The sequence below is a fragment of the Nothoprocta perdicaria genome, unplaced genomic scaffold (assembly GCF_003342845.1).
Source record: "Nothoprocta perdicaria isolate Ctin4 unplaced genomic scaffold, notPer1 scaffold_35, whole genome shotgun sequence".
Taxonomy (NCBI): domain Eukaryota; kingdom Metazoa; phylum Chordata; class Aves; order Tinamiformes; family Tinamidae; genus Nothoprocta; species Nothoprocta perdicaria.
In genome coordinates, this window is record NW_020455588.1 from 799,116 (window position 1) to 823,954 (window position 24,839).

The 24,839-nt window shown below is 46.9% G+C and overlaps 1 long non-coding RNA gene across 1 annotated transcript; it reads right to left on the bottom strand.

Annotated features, from left to right (window-relative positions):
* Positions 1-486: 486 nt before the first annotated feature.
* On the bottom strand, positions 487-2,797 carry LOC112951415. Its single transcript, XR_003250193.1, has 2 exons — positions 2,578-2,797; positions 487-553 (listed from the first exon to the last, which is right to left on the bottom strand). It is a non-coding gene; the product is annotated as an uncharacterized LOC112951415 (long non-coding RNA).
* Positions 2,798-24,839: the final 22,042 nt, after the last annotated feature.

Here is a 24,839-nt window from a genome sequence, read left to right on the forward strand (position 1 = left end):
CTGATCTAAATCCATCATTTAGTAAATGTTCATATTTAGGCTTGTAATCTGACTTGATAAAATTATTCATGTGTTTCTTTTCTACCCACCAATACTTTGGCACAGCAAATGGGTAGATCAGTGTATAGTAGTAAGATCTTGAGTTGCACATAATGTTCATCTGCCTCTGTGCAGACTGCATGTGAATACGGCATTCAGTATATGCATAAGAAAGTATTTCTATTAGGCTTTTTTTTTACAAGGCACAGTGGGCTAAGGTGGCTTTTTTGATGTTGTTGTTAAGAAATAAGACTGCCATTTCCATATGTGATATTAAAAAGCTACTACCCCCATATCTTTTGGTTCTGTAGTCAATGCTGAGATCTCAGCCAAGGGCACAGCCTCGGCATTTGCATGTCAAGATGAAAATAATCCATTTTGATCCTCTATAGAAAATGTGGTAATAGTGGAGGAAGCTCAGAAAACATTACCCATCGCTCTGTGCCATGGAAGTCTTGAGGGAATAGCATTCCAAAGCAGGGCGTGATGCTGCAGTACAGCGTTGCCTGTAATGCTGGGAAGAGCACAAAGAAGAATTCAGACACAACAGCGGTTATCCTGACAAAGATTATATCTATGCTGCTGGGAGAGAAAAAGAAAAGAGAGAGAGAGAGAGAGAGAGAGAGAGAGAGAGAACTGCCAAAATAAGGGCTGGCTTCATTACACTTAGTGATAGCACTTAGCTGAGAGGTCTAAGCTAAGAGTGCAGTGACAATGGGCACCCCAGTCAGTCAGTGAGGAAAGAGAGAGTTCTAAGTTAGATATTCAATGGGATGAATTTGAACCAAGACCTACTGGACTGATACTGAAAAGCTTGATTTCTGTGTAGATTTGCAGCTGGTTGTGATTCTGTGTGTTTTGCGAACAAATCTGTTCTTTTAGAGGACAGGTTATATAGCTGGTGCTGATCTGGCCTGGGAATATGCTGCCCAGATCCAGTGGTATGTACTAATGTGCCATATTGTCCTCCTTTGCTCTGGGGACAGATGCACCTGGCCTTGCAGAAAACCTTCAGAGTGAGAAGAACCAGAGTGAGATGTTCCTGCTGAAGGCACGATCCAAAGCTGAAAGACAGAGCCAGTCTACTGAAGGTATTGTGTGTGCATGACAGGTAGGGCTTCCTCAGCACAATTTGCTGTAAATTTTGAGTGTGCAGGAAGCCAATAGGTCTACCATCTGTGGCAAAGATACCTTGCCTTGTAGAACAGCTTTGCCAGATTAAAGCCTTTTAAATGTCCTTGAGAGGAACTGCAACACATTTGGGCCCTAAAATCTACAGCTCCATTACTGTGTTTGGGGTTAAAACACCTCCGCCCATGTCAGGGGAGAATGTGGTGGCAGCTTTCTTGCTTTCTGGCCAGGGAGTCTCTCGGATGCAGTGTGTGTCCTCTTCTGACGTGTGGAGGAGGTGGGTTTGGTCATAGTGCATGCGCTCTCTGCACTTGGCACAAGGAGCAAGTAAGATTCAGAAAAAATTTCTCAAGGTTATGAAGTCCTGGCATGGATGCACCCCACTGTCCACAAGGTAATACCCGTCCATGGTAGATTTATTAGCCCCTGAGTTATTTTGCACAGCTTCACTCACTTCCTAACCTGGGATTATCTCCATTTTTGTCTTCATAGCTGGAAGTAAAAGCTTAGCTTTCAACTAAGCACAGAAGTTGTACTCCAGTTCTTGGCAGGACAGTCATTTTTTCGAATCTGCAGCATTTTGCTGAACCTGTGCCCAAAAGGACTCTTCATAAGAGTAAATAATAATTCTAGAGTGGGATCCCTAGAGCCACATTAACTGTTATATGTATCCAGGTTTAGATGATGGATGTGGACTTTTGGAGCCCAAACATATATAAAGACTAAGTTACAGGAAAAGAAAAAAAAAAAAAAAAAAAAAAGCAGAAAGAAGAAAAGAGTGATGAAGTTCAGTGTTTTACACTGTCTTATCTCTCCACAGACTATCAGTTTTTCAGCTGAGGCCTCACCATGTTTGCACATCTGGAAACATCAACAATCCTGATTTTGAACATAGCCTTTTCAGTATCTGCGAAGTGCTGGAGGAAATGCTCCCACATAACTTACTCCCAAGGAAACATACTGTTTGTAATGCAGTGTACTCCTTCCTGTCTCAGGTCTTAGGATCAGAAAAGGCATATAATACAAAATAAAAAATGTGGAAGAGACTGTGCAAGAAATCCACAGGCTTAGCAAGAAAACTGCTAATGACTCCTTTTTAAATAGGAGAGCATTTGTGTGTATTAATGGAGGGACCTTGTTGGCAAACAGACACACGATTTATGTTTTATGTTACATTTCAGCTCTTATCCCCCTGATTAAAACATGCCCGTTATTTATTGCTAGATTAGAACCCTCAGAACAAGCATGACCAATCTGTAGGATCTAAACTGAAATTTGAGAGACAGCAAAATTACTCCGAGGCTCGCTTTTTGCCTCTGTTAATCCACAAGGATTCCTCCTCTGAAATAATCTTTTCTTACGCTTCTCCAGAACAGAACTGCTCTTATGCCCTATTCCCTAGCTCACCTGAGAATTATCCTGGGTCCTAAATGTTAAGACTGAGATCTTTTCTTCAGCAAAATCCTGTTTAAATCTCCTGGATAGATGGTAGGAGGCAGAGACTCGAAATCTGCAAAAATAATATGTGCTAAAATTTGCGGAAGGAATAAAATTAATGCATATGCCATGGCACTACCCTGTACTACTTCCCATCTGGGAGGAAAGAAATAGGCATTTCAGCTTAATAATATGCATGGTTCTCCCATTAGATTCCAGAATCTCTTAATGTAGATACACATCATTTTCTGGATATCAACAAACCACTTGAAGTATTATTTATACTCAAGGCTAGAATGATTGCCATGAGAATAATTGTGTAAAGGCTGGAATAGGAAAACAAAATTAACATTGCTGAATGGTATTCAGGCCTCAGTGATTTGGCAAACTTAGCAAAGATCACATGTCAGTTAAATGACAGATAAGAGCCGTTGGAAAAATAAAACAATGGTACTTCTTGAAAATCTCTGATAGAGTAAAGGTTAATGTTATTAACGTTCTGCTTTGTATGTAGATGTTGTGAATTCCATATGTTCTTTATGATTTCTGTTTTCAAATATGAATAGTAGTTGATTTTTTTTATTAATAGTATGTAAGGATGTATCTTTTTTTTTTTCATTGCAAAAATAATTAAAACTGTTAAGCTTGGAAAAGAAAAAGATCTAAACAGATTAAATCCCAGCCTACAACATAACTGAGTTTTCATCAGTAATTACAATATTTTAGACTTCATGATCAAATTTAAATGCATTTTACATTTTTCTCTTCAGGGTGCAAGAGTTGCTCTCTCACAGCCAGTCTTCCCTCTGTGTTGCAGATCCCCCTTTGCACCCTGAGCCAGTACCAAGCTCGTAAAACAAGTAAGAAGTTTCAAAACAGAGGAAACTGTGGGCCTGGTCTCATTGGTCTCTTGGTAATGCAGGCTGATTTATTCTGCTCTTCCTTAAAGCTGTCGTGCGGATTGCTTTAATTCGCAAATGATGCTTGTGTAATGTTAAGGAATTCATGTGCAAGGGATATGCAAAGAATCATTTCTCTCATTATAGTCTTGTATTTAAGCCTGTTTTTGCCAAATTGTCTGTCTTTTAAACAAAGATACTTGACCCGGGTCGTCCCTTCCTGGCAGTTTAAGTTCTGGATCAAGATTTAAATTTGCTAGTATGTCTCCCTTCTCTTCAGTCCCAGGCTTATAGGCAGTGGTTTGTTCTCAGCTCCCCCTTAGAAAATGTAAAGCGTGGTGTAATTTTTGTAATTGCCAGTAACTCCAGAAATTCCTCTCAAATGTGAGTTACTTCCAGAGTTTAAAGAATACCAGTAAAAATACCTTGCCCAGGTTTGAAATACATTAGAGCAGTGTTCCCGTTAAGAGAGGTGGCGTGCTGGGGTCGTGACTTGTGAAGCCCTATGTGCGGCTAGGAGGAAGGAGACGGCCACCGGGAAGGCACCGGAGAAGCTGAATCAATCCTCAGTGAACATTTCAAAACAACGGGAAAAATAGCCTAGCAAAATTTATGCTGTGCTGACAACTGGGGAGTTGCAAACCAAGTGCAAGGCCGTGGGAGCAAGTGCTGGGAAAAGGCAGACACTCAGCACGGACCCCAAACGTGCCCGTGCCATTGCCGTGCCCGTGCTGCTCCACACACAGCCCTCGGCTCCGCGAGCGCCCGAGCCCTGCTCTGCCTGGACATGTGAGGGGACACGGCGCTGTCACACACCGTCACCCTAGCAGACCCTGCGAGTCCTTTCATGTTGCCCACCTCGGCCTGACACTGAGCGAGGTGCCGGCTGGTGACCCGGAGCGAGCGCTCTTTCCCTTTCGTGATTCACCGTGTTACGTCGGGTGCCGTTCCGCGTGACTCCCGTGAAAGACAGGCATGGGGCCTAAAGGTAGGTGCATTTTCTGCATGAACCATTAGTTTGGTTTCTAACCTCCCACCTCTCCCATTCTGACCAATCTTGTAATCCATTTGATTTGGAAACTACGCGGGCTTTGATTTTTGCCTCTCGGTCACCCTTTAAATCATTTCTTATCCTCTAACTCCATTAATACAGCTTAGTTAAAATTGTTACAAACATCTTTTGGGGGATTATGCTCTTAATCATAATTTTTAAATGAATAGAATATTCAATAATCTGTATTCATGATGTGATCAGAAATAAAAAAAAATCCTGTGAAAGCTATTTAATAATATTCTAAACGACTCAGCATTTAATTAAGGTTATTAGAGGATTAGAACTGAGATAGAAAGATGAATAAGAAATAAATTTGAAGTCTTTAAACATTGTTTTTAAAATGAATGACCACATTAAGGTTTTCCGAAAAATCAAGTGGTGATACATTTTTTTTTCTCTCTCACAAAATCCTGCTTTAGAAATGTGTTTTTGTGTTTGGAGAGAAGGGGAGGAAATTAAAGTCTTTGAAAATTGTTCTATAAATAATGTGGACCCATTGAGTATCAGTCTGTCCCTTTACCGGAGCCAAAATAAGCACCCAAGCGCTGGGATTGTCTCTCCAACCACGAGAAAAATCCTCTCCTATCTGCAAAACTAGGGCCTCTGTTGAGGCTTTTGAACAGAACCCAGTGTGGGAAGATGTACTGTGCAGCGCGTGTACCAGAGGACATCATGTACCCTTCCGCCCAGACCTATCGTGTGCTCCCCAGCCGCGCCATCGCCACTCCATATTATCCCAGGCTTCCTTGTATGGAAGTGAGCCTTGCTGCCTGGGGCAGGCACTGCTACGGTCTTCCCCCTGCACACAAGTATTCCGAGATGTCATTGAAGAATGCCAAGCCAGCAGTTGTGGCTACATCTGATGCACAGATGCGGGGCATAAGCGCTTTTTATAGTGGTTTTTCACCTTGGACACTCGCACAGATTTCAAGCAGCCTCAATCTGGTCTTCATTTTTTGTTTTTTGCCTTGGGTTCCCTGTGTCCATTCAAAAGTAAAATGCACCTCACTAAACCTATTCTAGGGGGGATTTAGGATCTGATTGTGCATTTGTTCTACAAATAACTCCCACCCCGGTCTGTCAGTCATTCCACTTGCATAATTTCCACAAAAGCCTGAGGGAGTTTTTCATGCAAAAGGACTTGAGGGTCAAGCACACTTTAGAAGAGATTCATTTTACTTTTTTTCAAAGTAAACTTAAACAGCTTTAAAACTGTTCAGCATTTCCAAGCTTAGATCAGAGCTAGTCACAAAAGGGCAAAATGTGGCCCGCTATTTAGATATTTGAGGCTTGTTTTCCACAAGGCAAAGGGCCGGTCTGAGTCCCAGTGCCACATTTTCACTGGGGTCAATGTGCATTCACTGAGGGTGTAAGACACTTCAAATAATTTCAGCTGAGTCAAATGCTCAAAAGCTATGTCATTGCAGCAGATTGCACTCTGAGAAGAGCGGGAAGGAATTACATTGCACACTGTTAAAATGTTAGCAACCACATTTCATTTTTGAGAAGGCAATTTATTTGTCCTGAAATAAAGAGTTGATTATATCTGTTATTACTGTTACAAGAGCTTGATATATCACAAAGTGGAAGAGTTACAGCATGTACCAACTCTCAAGCAGGAAAAATGAACCTGATTCATAATTCACTTTGAGAATGTCTAGTTAGTCAATCAAGTGATTTGTAATCATAAAGGCTGCCAGGAATTGAATGAATAATGGACCATACTAAAATCCTTGGATTTTCTAGTATTCTTATTTCATTATGTGACTTTTATTGCTATTTTTGATAGTTGTATCTCTTTCAGTAGAACAAATTAAACTATTCATATTTACTGGAAGGAATATATTTGACTGTTTAATGTGCCTAATGAATATACAAATGGAGTGACCGCCGTACGTAAGGATCGAATATGAGATTTTTCTCCACAAAAGATAAACCTTTAGGATATGAAACTTAGATGGAAACTGTCTTTCTCTTCCTCCCACCTCTGTCATCCCTCTTGAAAGGATTTTAGGGTAATCAGTCCTAGCATGGATCATATTGTTACAGTAAATTTTCTCGAGTTGTTTTATAACCATAGAAATGACATAATTCATATACCATAGCATCTGTTTAAGAGCGGCTGCTTTACCCTGTTTCAGTAGCTAAGGCGCTACAAAACCTTACGCTGTGTGAGTATCTAATAAGATGTGACCTTCAACTTTGTATTTTTAACAGGGATCTAGTAGAACTATAAACAAGAAACAACCGTTCTAAATCAGAAACCCTTTCTGCAGAAGTCAGAGCTTAAATATGTGTTGTTTAAATGTAAAAGTGCAGGTTTAAAATATGCTTAGATTCTTTTCCATATTTTTGCTACAGGTAGCAAACTTCTCAGCCCACAGGTAGCAGTGAAATTTCCGCTCAGTGTTTTGATATTTTGTTGATATCTTCTAATTTTCTAAATGTAATATTTTCAGTGTTCTGAAAACTGACTCAGATAGTGTTGTCATCTAAAAATAGTTAAGTGCACCCACTTTGTGAGCTGCCTTATTTCTGACATGTTCCCCTGTGTACAGAGCAGATCCATTAACTAATTTTTGCCCCTTGTTCTGTTTTACATTTATGCTGTTGTCATTTTGTTTTACGTGATGGGGAGTGGGGGGGTTATGTAGGACAGAGAAAGAAGACGCGTTAACTAATAAAATTCAGTTAGTTTACATTTTTACAACTGTATTGATAATACTTTAAACAGAGGATTTTAAGTATTTTGCTGGTCCTGTGTCTGCAATCCAGATGTGAGGTTGAGACTTTCCTATTAAAACGAAATCTTTTTCTTCATTAAAAAAAAAAATACACAAGACACGCACATGACTTCACCTAGCAGTCAAGTGCAGCTAGATTGTGACCAGTACAACGTAATTTGTTTTGAGAGGAGGAAGATCCTTTGTAGGGGACTGATCCACTGAAATTGTGTAGAAAACTGATTTCAGTGATATCAGCAGGGTTTGGAACAAGCTCCCAAATAAACCTGAAGTTAGCAAAACAGGATGCAGTTAGCCAGACTGGAATATAGCCAAGGTGCTAGGGTGGTCGTCCCTACTGTTACAGATGTTCTCATGCTACTTTAAAATAATCACAGTGGATCAGAGCCTACATTTTCCACCTTTTCTAAGGCCGCTATGTTTTTAAAGGAACAGCATCAAATGAGATGTGAACTATGATGAAAACGTGACCGGTCGTAAAATTCATAAATCGGAATATCTTTTATTCCCGGTGAAAACACAGCATTGTGTACAAAATTCTGTGGAAATATTTATTGCCCGGATGAGATACTATCGGTGTATCAGAGTGGTGTCAGTGAATGAAAGCAAGAACGGAAGTTTGAAATCTGAAATAGCAAAGTTGGCTGGATTATTCTAGCTCTGTCAACTAAGATGAGGGGGAAAATGAAATAACAAAATACTGAAATAGTTTTGTCTTTACTATCCAACTGCCAGGGGAAATCCTGAAATGGTTACCCAGGAGTTAAAATGCAATTCATTTTGTTGAAGAGGTAATATGGTTTGCTTTACTATTGTTTCTCCCTGCTAATGTCACCTTAAAAATAGCTTAGAATATAAAATAAAATAAAATAAAATAAAATAAAATAAAATAAAATAAAATAAAATAAAATAAAATAAAATAAAATAAAATAAAATAAAATAATTTAAAATGTAGCTTTTATCTAGTATGCAGTATTTACTGACTTTGGATCCAGTATTTTTTCCAATTGAAGTCACTGCCAGTAAGTTTCTAGCTGAATAGAGACCCTTAGCAGTCGTTGTAAGTCCTTGTTGACCCCCCTAGAAATGGATGCCCGGCAGGGGTCACTTTCAAGCAGCCATGAGCTCGTGCAGAAATTTCAGGGTCGTCCTGTTAGGAAGGAGTGTGTTCAGCAAAGCCTCCTTGCCGTGGTTGCGTTGTCCACCAAGGCGGCTTCGGAGCACAAGGAGCTTCCGAACTGCTTGACTGGCAGCAGCCTCCTCAGTATGCTGAAATGCAGTAACGCTGCTTGGAGCCAGAGCTGTGTTTCTTTGGCGCTGTTTAGCTCAGTGTAAAATGAAAGAAGTGGCTGGGGTAGCTAATTTTAATAGCTACGCGAAGCTCTGGAGCTGTGTAGGATCCCTCCATTTTTAACCATAATAACGAGGCCCCAGTGCAGTGAGCCAGGTGTTTTTAACTTGTTGCTCACTGGAAAATAAATGGATGTCTGTAAAAACTAAGATGAGAACTCTGCGTGCATTCACATGGTGTCTACCTTCATGCCCTTCACAGAGAAGCAGAAATTTTTTATTCATTAAACACTGAGGTTTAGCCAAACAAATAGATTTAATTATGCTGTACTTTCCATGTTTTTGCAAACTAGGGAACTTTGATCTTTGATATAACAACGCATATGACAGGGAGGTGAATTTTACTGCTGCTGGTATAAATGCCCCATAATAGCAGAGGTTAATGGGTGGGCAAGAGACCATACTTCCTCTCTAAATACTGCTCAGAAGTCTGGGAGTGTTAACCACTTGAATGCCATTTCATACATTAGGCAGCCTCATTTAAATTTCTAGCTGAATATATTAAAGAAAAAGAAAGTCCTACGGTAGTTAAATTGCAGCAGACTTTTAGACACCCACAGCACACCAGCTGTTGCTTATCGTTGTCTGTTTCAATGAAAAATGCAATTATTGGTCTTTGTTGCAAGAACATATTTTCCGTAGAAGTGATGGTGCCCACTTTTTGGCAGGTTTGACTGCGTTTGTACCCTGGCATACCATTTTTTTTTTCTGTTTTTTTTTACTGGGCAATTTGAGCTTAATTACATAAACTGACTGCAACAGAGGTGAGATGCCCTCAGCTTTCTCATCTGTGCAGAGCCCTGAAGATCTCCGTTACTTTCATTTATCAGTTATTGTTTATACTTCCTTTCTACTCACTTGCATAGTTATGGATATATGGTCTTTAGTAAAGAAGAAAGCTACTCCCTGCTGTTGAACATGGCAAAAATAAACTGTGTCAGAGGTCTGACTGCATGTTTATGTTTGCAGTCAGCATATTCCCATTAATACTATCCAGAAGTTGGGCCCAGAGCCTAGCAATTTTCATATACAAAGGATATAAAGAGATGGACCCAGGGTTGTCAAGACACTATTCCCAGTTGTACCCATCAAAAAAGGTGGCTTTGTTTCTCTTTTTTATGAGTTTTGTTTGTTCTGATTAGGGCCAACAAAACACAGTACTTGAATCATCCCGAACTCTGAGGTATTGGGCCTCTACCAACTAAAAACAAATTCCCAAATTTCAGACTGGAAAAAAAAAATAAGGCTCTGAGAAAATAACAGAGAATTGTTAATAAATGTACTCAAAATGCATTGTTTTAACTGTAATGAAAATTTCATTTTTAAAACAGGTTCTTGCACCTTAGTCTTGGTTCTAGTCTTTATATGAATGGAAATATTTTGAGGTTGCTGTAACACAATGTCTTGATGCTTTCCCATTAAAAAAAAAAAAGATAAAATCGGCTATTCTTCTGAAACATTCTACAGCATTTTCTCTGGAAATGGTTCTGTTGGATAATTTTTGACCCATGAACAGCTTGCTCAGGTCATGGTACACTGTCACTGCATTGCTGCCTATGTTGCAGCAGTGCTGCTATGCCTGACATTCAACCTTGGTTTTATGGAGTCAGGCTGCCCTGTATGAACTTCTGGGTCAGGTAGGTAGCACCTCAAGCTTCCAACATAGGCAGGAGCTCCCCACTGCTCTGGGCAGTATTTGTGCTGTTGGCTGAGCCGTTAGAGTGCCCAGCCTTGTAGCACTGCCAGGGTATGTGCAGGCCTTAGCAATGCTCAGTTGCTGAGATGGAGATTTCATGTTTATTCTGGTCCAGGATTCATGGATTTGGGATTCTGCCATCTGCCTCCATTTGAGAGTACCACATTTTTTAAGTATGGGTGAGCATTTGGTATGGTTGTTGCAAATTGGAAGCTGAGTTAAGGTCAACTTTTCCTTTGCCCAAAGGGATTTGAATACGTATCGCCTGCTCCATATTGCCCCCTTAAAGGAAGTTCTTAACAGTTAAGCTCCAGCGTGTTTTCTCATGCTGCCTGGCCAAGTTGTCTGGAGTCAGTCTATGAAGTTTCAGCAGAAAAAAAAAATGAATATATGACTTGCACCAGTCGAACAAAAGGTTGTCCACGAGACCTTTCTCTCCAGCCACAGGCAGTTACCATCGATGTGATCCAGAGAGACAATTAATCAGGGTTTAATATTTTCTGTGATGCATCACTGTGTTTTGTTTTGCTTGGGCTAAACAGCACAGAGACATGTCTGTCTGTCTCCTTCCTAAAGGGAGAAAGGATTCTTGTATTCCAAGTGTAAGTATCTGCAAAGCTCTTGGGTAATAAACATGCTGATTTTATCTCATCACCTCTGCTACCTTTTCCTCCACCTGGATGAGAAGGGAACGGCTCAGGCACCAAACTGGCAGGAGGTTTGGCGTGAATTTGGCAGGAGGTTTGGCATGAAGGGACCGGGCTGCAGGTTAGTTGCTCCCTAGAGGGCTGCTTGCTGGGCTTGCAGGCTTTGGTGGAGCTTGGTCAGAGGTACATACCCCTCTCCCTGACTGTGGCAGGCTTGGGAACCCACGGCTCTATCGTTTCTCTTAACATCAAGGGCTGGAAAGTTCAATATTGGACATCCAAATATTTATATGGAACTAACTTCAAGAAACCATTAATGTTAATATGTGAGATTAAGCAATAAGCATTTATTTTCATTTGCATAACTAAAATAAGTATGTTTTCAGAAATGCCCTGAACCTGCTGTTACATCTGTGGAAGTCGTGTGTTATGAAAACAACTTGTCTAACATGAAAATAGGGTGTAACTAGAGTTAAGCCCGGTGTTTGTATCTTGTCCAGGGAACCCTAGGAAACAATGAGCCTGTGTTTTCAAAGCATAAAGTTTTCCTATTTTAATGGAAAGAGAGCTTGACAAACATAATATTCACCCCTATTTCTTCCTTAGATGAAGGGAGAGATGGAAAATCCTGGAGACAAACAGATCTCTTCCAAATGATCTATGTGGAAATAGAACTGCTAATAGCGTACAGCCAGTAAGAGTCCTATGGGGAGCCTAAACTTTGTGTAGGCGGAGTCTAAGTCAAGTTCTGCTCTGTGCAAATCCAGCATTGGCATGGGAAGATACATCTTTTGCCCAAAGACGTGCTGCTGATCCCAGGGTCACAGCTGGGAGTTGTGTGTGTGGTCTGTGTCCAGCAGCAGCTCGCGGCGGAGCGTGCAGACCTGGGCTAAGCTGCGCTCCGAATCCCCTAAGTGAGAACCGAGCTTTTAAGAACAGGTCCCAGCAGAGCACGAGTGGCTTCGGTAACTTGCACCCGGTTTGTTCCCTGGTGGAAAGCACCCCTTCCCACATACCTCTTGATAGAGTGGCAGCCCTAATGTATCGTTAGTGTATGTGAGGGTTATACAGCTGTCCCTTCAGTAGATATTAATCCTACATCCAGAGCTATGCGAGAGGTCAGTGTTTGCTAATCTAACAGGCTCTGTCTCTCTGCAGTCCCGCAGGGATGAAAGGATACGAGCTTCACTGAAGCTTTTCAAGTTTGATCTGGGAGGGATTCTGCCCATTTGATTGCAGACGGGAAGGACGGGGCTGGAAATCTGTCTCCATTTCTAACTCCAACTTTCCAGGGCAAGAATATTGTTGTTGTTATTTGCCAAGAGCAAAAGTTAGGGCTTTTTATGTGTGTGTATGTGTGCAGAAAGTTTGCCCTACATGAGCTGAAAAGAATCAGCAAGGAGGACAGGCTGGAGAAGAGGAGAGCTCCCAAGCAAGACAAGCCCTGCTTTTACATCCCGGCCTCTCCGGGCCTGGCTGTCGGAGCGGGGAGGCTGCCAGCTGCTCCGTTTTGTGCCTTTCCTTTCAGAGTTGCTTGACAGTGAAAAACAGTCGTGATCCCGGGCGGAATGAAGCTATATTATGCCAGGAAAGGGGAGGCTCTGCAGCACCAGACGAGCCTTTGAAGGGAAGCTTGTGGCATTCCCCAGGACACCGGCGTTTGCCAGGCTGCCATGCCTGTGGCAGCCGCCCTTTCCTCACCTCAGGATAATGCGCTGGGTTGGCATTCCCTGGAGAACATCAGCTTTGCAGGGATCCCCAGCACCTAACCCTGCTTACAACTACTTTAATTCCTTCAAATGCTACATTAGATGGAGAAAAGGAGAACTCTGCATGGCATAGAGGGATTTCATGCAAGTAAATAAATGCCAAGTAAATAATATTCATGCAAGTAAATAAAACCCAAGCGGTGGGTTTGACCTAAAATTACAGTACATTAACATATCAAGTAACAGGCTAACATCTTCCTGGAAAGCAGAAAAAAAAAAGAAGGGTTATAGCTCAAACATTTCCATAGGTTTGCACCGCGCTTGTGCCTGTGCTATGCAGCACAATATATATGCTGTCCCTTTGAAAGTAGCTATTAAGCTACTCTCGTCGTAAGGCAGACACAGAAGTGAAATAAATGCTCTGTGCTCGCAGCGCTGTCCAGAAGTGCTGTTAGGGCACGGCGTGGCTTTGCACGAGCCTGAGCCGGAGAGGCACTTGCACATGACAACATTACTTTTTACCACCCAACTAATTACATCTAGGGTTTAACTCGAGAGCACTAAACCAATAAAATTTTTTAGCGAGGCATCGTGAAAACAAGTAGATGAGTGCGTCTGACCACCGTATGCGGACGGGAAAGCAGCAGCAGGCTGCAACAGGAGGGGTGTCTCTCCTTCCCTCGCCCTTCCCTGTGACACGCACTGGAAAGGGACCCCAGGTCCCTTCTCCTGCTGCATTCTGGTGCTTTGCGGCCTTCTTTTGGGATCTGCTTTCCCGGGAAGGCACAGACGGATTGATTGGAGGGAGACCAATCGTGGGCAGTCCCCAACAGGCCGCTCTCTGAGCCCTGACGTAACACACATTTCTTTGCCAAAGCCCAGACAGGCACATTGATTGGTATTGATAACAGATTAGCTATAGATGAGCCCTGGATTTTAGGAAAGAATGAACGGCAGGGTTTACTTAGCCCTTCCAGGACACCGACCGCTTTTTAGGATGAGCAAAGCATTGCTTTGAGACTGACAAATGCCCATCCTTTGCATGCAGCCAGTTGCTATAACTGCTATTAAAACTAAGCAGCCCTGCTGAAGGACCCTGCTAGCTTTTCTATAACAGGGCAGAGGGGGTGTGGAGAAGTCCAAGTCACTTTTAAGAATTGGTAATTTTACAGCGTGACGAGGAAAAAAAAAACTTTATGGCTTTCCTGGGACTTCAGGATTTTGTGTTTCTATTTTTACAAGAATGGGCTGATTTGTCTTAGGCTATTACTGTCTATTACTGCTGGAAGTCCTGGGGAAAGGTGGGAAGCAGAGAATTCTGGCAATCTGCCTAAAGAGAAATCAATGAAACAAATTAATCCTTCGCAGGCTGCAATGACACAGTAATCCATCATTCAGAGCTGCTTTTATACACCAAATCAGAGAGCAGAGGAAGGAGCCCTGGGGGACATCATAGACAACAACTTACAGCAACACTGGGAAAATACTAAGGAATCAGTTTATTTAAAGAGAATAGATTTCAGTTGATTGCCTATTTCTTTCTATAGAGATTTTTCTTCCAGAGCACTGCGGAGCTCGGATGGCTCTATCTGCTCAACGCCGGCTCCGCGTGTCCTCTCCTTGGGAATTTCAGGACGGATGCGGGGGGAAACGGGTTAGAGCAGGTGGCTCCGGGGTGGCCCGTGAAGGGGGCGGCTCCGCGCAGCCCCCGGCCCGGGGACACGCGGGGGCGCACGGGACACGCGGGGACACGCGGGGACACGCGGGGACACGCGCGTCCTGCCGCAGCTCGGGCGGCGGCCCCGCTGCCCAAACCGAGCCGCAGGCGGCGTGTGAAACAAGCGCTGGTTCCCCGGTGGTTTCGCAACGCGCTCGAAATCCGTGCAAAATCCAGGGAAGAACCGCAGGGCATGAGGGAGTCAGGGAAGGGCTGCCCGCGCTGTTGAAACATAAACACCAGGGTGCTATTAGGAGGCGCGCGTTTTTTTCTTTTTCTTTTTCTTTTTTTTTTTTCCCTCCCCACCCCTTGAGGGCAAGGGAGTAATTTTGGTAGCCCGCCTGCATGCTGGTTTCACCACCCCGGACGCTTGGGAGGAATGTTTTATCCTGGCTTTCCCCCGCTTTGAGGAGATGGATAATGTAAAGAGGCGGTGGTGGTGCCGGGGTCAGGAGAACTATGCTAATTGGGGAGCCTAATTGCTTCAAGCAGCCCTGCCTCTAAACACGGAGAGCGCCCTTGATGGAGTCAGTCTGTTCCTAATAAAATGAAGAAGCACTGAATTAAATTCCCAGGAAAGGGACTATAAAAGTTTCCACAGTGTAACTAAATGACTTCACCTATACTATTACCCCTCGGATGACATCTTGAAGGAAGGCAGGCTCCGCAGAGCCTCTATATTCATAAATCGGCCGCACTTAGGCCAGTAAATCTGGGTTGATTTTAAAAGGCTTTTCCATCCTCGCAACCAAATGAAGTCACCGTTAATTACGTGTTTTCTGTTAACGGCGTCACTCCTCTATCCCGTGTGAACCTCGCTCGCAACCCGGACCAGCGGCGCTTGCGGGGAGATGCGGAGAGGAGGGGTTCTCCTGCAGGACCCCCCTTTCAGGGCTGCCCCTCTTCAGCCCGCCCTGGCCGGACAAACGTCGCCCTGGGTGTGTTTGGAGATGATGGATGTGCCCGGGCTGCGGAGGCGGGAAGCGGCACCCGCCCCGCTTTGGTGGCTCTCTCGAGGGAGCCCTTTCTGGGCGTGCTCGCAGAGCCCCCGGGGCTGCCGCTTCTGCGTGTTCCCCACTTGCTGCCCAAGCGCGGCTTGGTGCCCTGCGCGGCTCCAGCACCGCGCAGCCCGGCGCGGAGCAGCAGCTGCGTCCCGCTGGGATGCCAGGGTGTCCCCGACGGGGCGGACGCCGCTCCGCGCGCTCGGCACCGTGTGCCCGTGCACGCAGCGCGGCTGTCCCGTGCTAGGCTCTCAGGAGGAGGCAGGAGCGCCCTGTGTAAGTGCAGGGGTGGCCGAGCAGGTGTTTTGCCAAGAGGCTTGCACCTAAATCGGTGGTCCCAGATAGATATTTTTCTCTTACAATCTTTTGTACCATGTAAGCCCACCTTCATCCTCCCGAGGAACAGTCATGCGCTCGGTGTGTGCTTCCCTCTCCCAGAACAGGCTCCAAATAAAGGGATCCCCAGTGTAAAACTATCCCCCTCACACACACAGGACTAGGAATTGTCAAGGAGACTTTGGTCGGCTCGCGCTGTCTGTTATGCCAGTCACTTGTCGTGATCCCTGGTGTTGTGCCATACGTCTTCGTGACACTGATCCATGGCACACTTTAATGCTACTCGGGGATGCTTCGGCATCGCAGAGCCGGCTGCCTCCATCCCACACCTTTGTAACTCGCTGGAAATGAATCGTGGGGCTTCCTCTCAAAAGGAGGAACCTTACACCGCCCGCACTCAAAGCGACCGTCTCGGGCGCTCTCTGCCAAACCGCGCTCTCCTGGGCGCTTCGCCGTTTCCTCGGGCTGGGGCTTTGTTCTGGACCCCCTCGCCTTTTAGCCAGGACTCCCGCGCTGGGAAGCTGCCTGTGCCCTCCCGTTCCCGCCTTTAGGCTGCGGAGGGTCCCCCCGCTCCACGCGTCCGCGCAGCCCGGGGGGGAACGCGCAGCCCGGGCTCGCTGCGCGCACGGAGCGCGGCCCCTCGTCCCCTCGGGCTGCGGAGCTCGGGGCTGCCGTGGGCTTTAGGCTGCGTGTTGGGAGCTGCGGCGGGAACTGACAGCAGCCGCGGCTTTCCAGGGGCGTTGCGCGCCCCCCTATTCGGCTGGCCTTCCCCCCCAAACACCGCGGCCCTAGCAGGCATTTGCCAGGTAAAAATACAGATATTAAAAATAAAGGGGATAAATCCTAGCAATTTCGCATGGAGGCTGCCCCTTCTCCCCTTCGTGCCGGGGCAGAGCCGAACCGCGGCAGCTCCGCTCGTTAGTGCCCGCGGGGCCGGCGCGGGGCTTCCGCGGGCGCGCAGGGGGCTCCGCTCAGCCCGCAGCCTCCCGCAGCTGCCGCCGCCCGGGTCGAGGCTCTGGGCGGGCTGCACACAATAGCGGCGGCTGGAACACCTGCGATCTATCACCGCAATAAAATATGTGCCGTAATGCGGAGTAATTGCTCTTTCCGCTTCCAGAGGGAGCTCAAAGCTGGAAAATCAAGGTTAGAGCCGTCCAAAGTGTAAACAATTTCCACAGGGCACATCCAAAGCGTAAGCAGATAGACAGGGAGACAGACAGACAGGGAAAGAGAGTTGCCCGTTCGTCTCAGAAGGGACTTTAGGATTCAGTTAGCGGGGGGCGAAGAGGGGTAAAGAGTCTGACAACGTGTATTAACCTGTTTAGCTACAACGCAGGGATGTGAAACTTTTACCTGGGTGGAACTGAATAGAGCTAGCAGGGAAAAATTAATAATAGTAATAGTAATAATAATTTTTAAAAACCGCGAGGTAGAAGGGGACAAAAGATCCGGAGGTAAAAGGTGAGCAGACACTGAACAGATTTATGGCCTGATTAGGACCGTAATAATTAATTCATTGCAGCCCACGGGGTTGTTTAGCAAAGACATAAACTCTGCCTGGAAATAGCTGCGTGCTTGTGTATGTTCGCCCAGGGATCACATATGTGGCTCTGTCTACGTGTTGTGGACGTTTGTGCGTGCGAGAGTTTCCCAGTTTGGGCTTATCCGTGAGGTGGAGCAGGAGCGTGTGAAGTTATCGCACTCGCACGGGCGTCGGGCAGCCTCCTCTGCGGGTTTAGGTTGCGCTTTGCTGCGCGCGCTTCGGATATATGGGCATGTGTGCGCCTATAGCCCATGTGGTATTAAAAGCACACGGTCCCATCCGGTGCCTCGCAGTTCAGCAGCAGCCCACGCTAAAAATTTAATGCCGGCTCTGAAATGGCAAAGCCCGATTAGAGGGTCAGAAGGTGCCTCCGACACCTCGGAGAGCGGATGGGACCCGGGGGCAAAGGGGGCTCCCGCGGTGCCCTGTCCTGCCCTCTCACCTGCCCGCCCTGGCTCTCACACACACAGCACCACACACAACCACACACACGACATACACACACTACACACAACCTCACACACTACGTGCACACACTACACACAACCACGCACACTACACACACCACCACCCCCTGGCACGCACCGCCCCTGCTCCGGCCAGGTGCGACCCCCGCGCTGCCCCCGTCGCGGCTCTCAGCGCCGCCACCTCCCGCTCCTAAATCACCGAGAATAAGTTACGGGCTTGTTTCCTTCGGAGAAAAAAAAATAAGTGCAAATAAATAATGAATCCCGCTTTATTGCTGTTTTAGCGGAGAGTGGCCCGTCAGTGTTTATAGAAAAGGGGGGGTGGCATGAGGGAATCACGATCGTCTCCCTAGCAAGCCCTTATCCCCCCAGCCCCCAATTAACCGCCCCCACAGGGCTGCTGCTCACGGTTAAACTGAGCCTAAAAGGGAGGAAATCTCCCCGCGCTCCCCTGTGGAGCGGCGAGGAGGGCGAGTGGGGCAGCCCTAACCACGACCAGGACCGGCTTCTTCAAGGTAGAGCCCCGAGGGCTCCTCCTCGATCCGTCAAAACTTATTTTATTTTATTTTATTTTATTTTATTTTATTTTATTTTATTTTATTTTATTTTATTTTATTTTATTTTATTTTATTTTATTTTATTTTATTTTATTTTATTTTATTTTATATTCTACACTCATTGCAGAGCCTTTTATATTCTGTTTTTTTTTTCCCTCCCAACAGGTGCCCAACACCCTGTGAAGGAGCCCTGATACCTAGCAGCAGTCAAAAAAAATCACAAAAACGCACTGTTTATCTCCTGACAATAGTAATTTTATGCGCTATAATGCGACATATATAGCAATGAATATGCATGGAGAACTCTGAGTGCACATGAGCGCATATGTTAAAATGCTACCTTCCCTACCTGTTCTTTTCCTTAGTTGTTTCCAACAAAAGGCATCCCGGATGCTTTTAGTAACAGCGAATTAATTCCAAATATTTGGTACACAAACTTAGCAAGTCTAAAGGAGATTAATTTTCCGGAGTAATCCAATTAAAAGATTTCTAAAACTAATCTTTTTTTTTTGGAAAAAAAAAAAAAAAGTGGAAAGCTAAGGAGGAAAATCGTTCCTATGACAGTGATTTATGGCACCAGTGTGATCTATGAAACGAGGCTTTCCTGGCTTGGAGATGACCACTTCCCCCCCGCCGAGGTCGCTAAACATACCGCCAGCATACAGGCGGCTTCCTGCGATATTTCTTTTTATTATTATTATCTCATTTTATTTCTGGATAGACTGTCACCCAGGAGTGACTCTCGCCTTTAATGCACCGAGGCAGGGAGTTTGGTTGCTTGCAAGTACCCTAGACTTTTTAAAGTGCTAATAGATTTATGGTCTCTTTTCCGACGCCCATCCAGAGTAATTAGCACATATGTTCTAAATAGATGATAGTTTTGTGAGCAATAAAGCAATTACCCATCGCTGGAGCTGACAGTTCCTCCAACTAAACTCCAACCAGCAGCTAATTGGAGAAGTCATTTCAGCTCCATTGTCTGCAATTAGTCCTGCTAAACTATTACACCCAAACTACCTGGTTTGAGGTTTATTTATTCCTTGCCATTTGCATTTGCGAGCGCTCCCCAAGTCGCGCCTAACTTTTCCCAGCCCTCGGCGCTCGCTCTCTGAGGCTCTTTTTCCTCCTCCTCTTTATCTTTGTTTTTCTTTTTCTTTTTTTTTTTTTTTTTTTTTCCTTCACTAAACGACCCTGTCTCTCTCCCCTGAGCCCCTCCGTAGGCACCGAAGCCCCCGGCCCCTCGGTGGCAGCGGACAGGGGGGACAAGATTTGAGCTCGGGGGAGCCTTTTCTGTCTGTTCTGGCAACTGCCGCCTCCTGCTCCTCGGAGGTGGGAAATAAAAATTAAAAGGCGGTGCAGGCTCAGGACTTGTGCACAGTGAGTGGAAAAAATGTGCTAAACATCGGTTTGACGCCCCACCGGAGCTTCAAAATATAGAGCGGCTGGATTTCTTCTACTTAATTTAATCTTTACTGGAGTGGGTTTCTTCTTGCCATCCTTTGGCCAGGAGTCCCAGCAAAACGTAGCCCGGGAGAGAAGAGGGAGGAGAGGAGGGCGGTGGGGCTGCGTATTCCTTCGTCTGAACCGGTGGCTTTAACAGGTATTTAACAGGAGCCACCCCAAGGGGTTGGGAGTAGGTCCCTTAAGTCAAGGCTCCTGCCCAGGGCTCGAGTTGATCCTGGAGTGCACCAGATTTGTGGGATGGGATGGGAACCTGTAGCCTTAGCAACAAAGAAGTCACTTAAAGGAATTTCCAGTGATAGCATCCCGGGCTCGGAGAGAAATGCCAGTTTCTGAGTGACCAGGAGAAGAAGAGATAGTGCCCTGCTCGCATCGTCAGGGCTTTAGCCCCCAGAACAAAGCGTTTTCTATTCGCCAGCGGCTCCCAATTTGGTCCTGTCTTTTTTTTTTTTTTTTTTTTTTTTTTTTTTCCCAGCCATTTAAGCCTCTAAAAATAATAACCAGCCCGGGTACCGACAAGCCGGGGTTTGTCGCCCGCTCTTGCACATCAGCAGCCCGCTCAGACAGACAGGTCAACCCGGCTCCCGGAAAAATTAATAACCTTATAAACATAAGTTTAAAACATAAGTAATATTAAAAAAAAAAAAAAAAAAAAAAAAAAAAAAAGATGCATGAGCTACAGCGAGCATTGGGTGCCCGCGCAGGGCCGCGGGCGCAGCCGCTCCCACCCGCGCAGCCCGCTGCGGCCGGGGCAAAAGCGTCTTCGTTGCTCCCAGAGCATTCCCCACTACCACTTTTTTTCTCTCTCTTTTTTTTTTTCTCTCCTTTCCATTACGAGCGATTAGATGGTGTCTATTCAAAGTTGCTGATCCAGAGAGAAAATAGGAGTAGATAAAAGGAGATTTCAAGTGACCTCCTCGTCCCTTTCACACCAACCTGAGCCCCAGAATAGCCAAGGATCAACTCGGACAAAAGCCCTTTCCTTTTCCCTTTCAGCTTCAGAAGATTCAGTGCAAGGGGTTAACAATAAAACATATAACTCTAGCCCAGTTTGGTGGGATCATGCAATTTTGTATACTTTATTAACGACATCGCTGGATATGGCCGGGCTTCACCCCTAGAAACGTGTGAATAAAGGAAAAAGCCTTCGCATGATAAAATACACAGCAGTCCCTTGCAGCTTTTGTGTCGGGCTGCAGCACTTTGATATGTTTACTCTATCTCGTTTAAACTTTACCTAAAGCGCACCCTCGTCCTCCCCATGCAGCCACCATGCGCTGTAATAAACTTATTTCCCCGCTGTCAGTTTAAGGGAAAATGCTATAAGGTTTATTACTTAGACCAACTTCTGATGGAAGGAATATGACTAGATCACTACTTATCCCCAGCCACTTTTCCCAAGCAAAATCCTTCTGTCTTGTTTTGTCTTATGGGCACTTAGGAAGTGCCACCAAATGCTGCAACCTACGCGGGCGATCTCTGCTCCGGAGAAAAAAAAATCAAACCCACTTAGGATGGACTAAGCTTTGCAGCACAAGAAATAGCATATTTGACGGGTAACTATTAAGGAAATGATTACACGGTGCCGCCGATTGCACTGGCAGGACAATCCAGCAACTTTCAAACTCCTTGCCAAAAGCTCAAGACCAATTCCGAATAATAAATAACACCGATTTAATCCCCAACAGAAGTCGAGGTTTTAAAATACAGTGAGATGCGTTTGAGCGCAAAGCCTGCCGCTAATGGCTTTTGTGCACTTTTGTTGCTTTTGGCTTCGCGCTTAGAGTACCGCGGCTTTATTTGTGCCGAAAGTAAATATTTGGTCCCGGATTCACCAGCGTGTCGAAAATGATTCCCAGATTTGCCTTATATAGGAAGGTGGGATTTACATCGAGAGGTCATCACTTTCTTTTCCTAGGGCTCGCTTGGCAATTGCCACGCTCCTTTACACAGTGAGACAAGTGGCCTTCTCTTTGGGTCCTCCCCACCACCACCAACGCGCGGAGGCTTTTATAAATTTTCACGCACAGATTTTTATTTAATTTAATTTTTTCCCTCTTTGAGGCTGGCATCAGCTGCTCAGGCGCTGCCGTGTGGATGGGTGGCGAGCGCGAAGCTGTGATTCAGCGCCCGGCTCTTCCGCGGGCTGCCGCCGAGCCCGGCACTTCGCGGAGAGCGCGCGCAAGTGACAAAACCCGCTCGCAGGAACCGCGCTCGTGAAAGCGCCGCGCGCAGCAGCCCCGCGCGCAGCAGCCCGGGGCGTTGGGCGCGTTGGGCGCTCGCGGCAGGTTTTTCTTGCCGAGGGGGTGGCGGGGAGCAGGAGGAGGGGGGTCGCTGTCACGCCGCGTTTTGCCAACACGGGCTAAAGCCCGCATTCCCGGGAGCTCATTCCCTGGAGCGCAGGCGGAGGGAGGGAGGGGGATGCCAGGCACACGGACAACTCCTTCCCCCCCAACCGTCCCCCCCGCCGCGACCCTCGGCGGCCCCGCAGAGCTGGTGCTGCCGGGCCCGGGCCGCCATCGCCACGAGCGACACTGGAAAAAGGGAGGGGGGAGGGGGTGGGCAGCCCGAGTGGGGCGCGGGTGCAGCCCGACCCCCCCACCAAGACCCTGGTCTTAAAAAAACACAAGCAGAAACGGCCTGGCTGGATGGGCTTGAAGCGATCATGTTGGAGAGAAGCCCAGCCAGCAGTGCCGAGGGAGTGATTTTTTGTCGTTGTTTCTTTTGCGGGGGGGGGGGGGGGGGCGGGGGGGGGGGGGGGGGGGCCCTAGGAAGGGGGGTGGGCTCTTTGGGGGGGAGGGGGGGGAAAAAAAAAAAAAAAAAAAAAAAGGCCGCACAGAGACACCTCCCCAGCCGCCACCACCCAGGGTGTCACCCGCTGAGGAGAGAGAGCAGCAAGGAGGCCCCTCACTCACAGGTGCCGGCTACAAGTGATCAGCCTGAAAACGTGATCGTCCCGCAGGGCGATGCACCCCATGTGAAACTGCTTCCCCTAGCAAGGAGTCCTCCTCTGCCCTTATAAAACACAACCTCCACCCAATATAGCTTTTATTGTGCTGTTAAAAGTTCTTGGCTGTCCTTCAGATCTGGCCAAAGCGGTTGGGGCAAAGATAAGGAAAAAAAATAATAATATACATAAAATAAAGGGAGAGAGGGGAAGGGGGAAAAAAGGGGGGGGGGGAGGTGGCGGAAAAAAAGGGAGAGAGGCCCCAGCCCTTCTAAAGGAAAGCGAGGCCTGCTTAGCAGCAGGCCCAGCCCGGCAGCACGGTGACGAGCGGCCCAGCTGGGAGCCGGGCCGGGTGCTCCAGCCCCGGAGCGCCCGTGGCGCCGCGTCGGGCCTGCCCAGCAGCCCCGGCCGGGCAGCGGGGCGCAGAGCCGCGCTGCCCTGCGCCCCGAGCCGCCCGCCCTCGGCCCGCGCCTCTCCCTGGTTATCCAGGGGTCGGGGGGCTCTCGGGAGGGGGTTTTCAAATGCCACACACACACATATGTAGTTTCCCACATTTAATGCATTTTTTCTTGTCAGACCTGGGGAAGATTAAAAATGCTAGAATTTGGGAACGAGAAATATATTTTTACACTGCAGAGCTAATGGCTGTGTCCTATGACAGCAGTCTGTGTATTATCGCCCTTCATGCTCTCTTCTGCGTGTGTATGTGTGTGTGTACATATATGTATGTACATGTGTGTGAGGTGTGTATGTGTATTTATTTATATGTATTGCTTCGTGGAGCTTGGCAGGTGAAGGAGGTACTTCACACTTCACATTTGTTTCGAGAAATGTAGACTACAGCCCTCAACCTCCACTTTACACGCAGCCTTCCCCTGGGCCGCTTACAGGATAAGAATTCTACTTTCGACCGGCTTTTATGTATCTTATGCTCTCTTCCTGCTTCCCGACAGAAAGAAAAAAAAAAATTAAAAAGGTTTTAGAAGTTGTCGCCACTAATCGCCAGAATTAACTTTTCCTCCCTGGAGGGGACAAGAGAATTGCAGAGGAGAGAGGAAGAGGGGAGCACGGTCCCGGCTACGGCTACAGCAGGGAGGCGAAAGAAAGAAAGAAAAAGGCTGAAAAAATCCCAAGGAGCAGATTCTGTCCCCTCCCCCTACAGAGCACTTGGCCCCTTTCAGGTTCCAGCTTGGCCCCTCGTCTGAGGAGAGCGGGATCTGGCCAAGTAAAGGGGGTAATTAAGTTTGAGCAAGTCCCCAGGCTCTAGCGCGCTCTCCTCTGCCCACCGCGGAGCCGCAGAGGTTAAAAAGCAACCAGAGCTCATCCCTCGGTTCGGGGGGAGCTGCGACCATTTTTTACAGTATTCCTGTAATTTGTCGGCGAGAGGAAATGCCTCCTGTCTATTGAACTTCGCCTTAACGTGGGCAGCCGAAGCATGGGACTAGTTTTACTGCTAGATGCGCTCCGTCCCAGCCCAGCTGCTCCCGGCCTCCTTCCCCACGCCTGTACACAACAGGAGCACACGGGATTTTCCTCGGGATTCCTGAAAACTTCCCAGTTCCCGCAAGCCTCGACTTTTTTTAAAAAAAATGCATATTTACTGGTTGCTTTCTGTAATTGTTAAATGAAAACCAGCACCACTCACACGAAGGCGAGGGGAGAGCCCCCCACACACACATAGGCACCCCCCTTTCAGACCAGAGCGAGGCGAGCAGGCTGGGGCTCCGCTCCGACTCAGAGGAATCTGATTGCCGTCCTTTTAATCTGTTGACACTATCGCCCACATAAACAGGCCGCCATCGATCTTTTCATTAGGTGATCAAGTAACAAACAGAGCAGGTGAAAGACAAGAGCGGGAGGGTGCTCGGCCTCCCGCAGCGCGCGGCCGGGCGCCCTCACGGCGGGCACAAGTTGCGCGCGCTCCTTACGCGGGCTCGGCGCGCGCCCCTGCAGCCTCAGCCCCGCCAGACCCCGGGTGCAGACACCCCGCGCTGCAGCGGCGCGCGGTGCGGAGCGGAGCGACCCCGACCCCGCTGCCCGCGCCCCGCGCTACGGGGGCAGCCGGGGGGAAAGGCAGCGCCGAGCCCAGCGCGGTGCCGCGGCG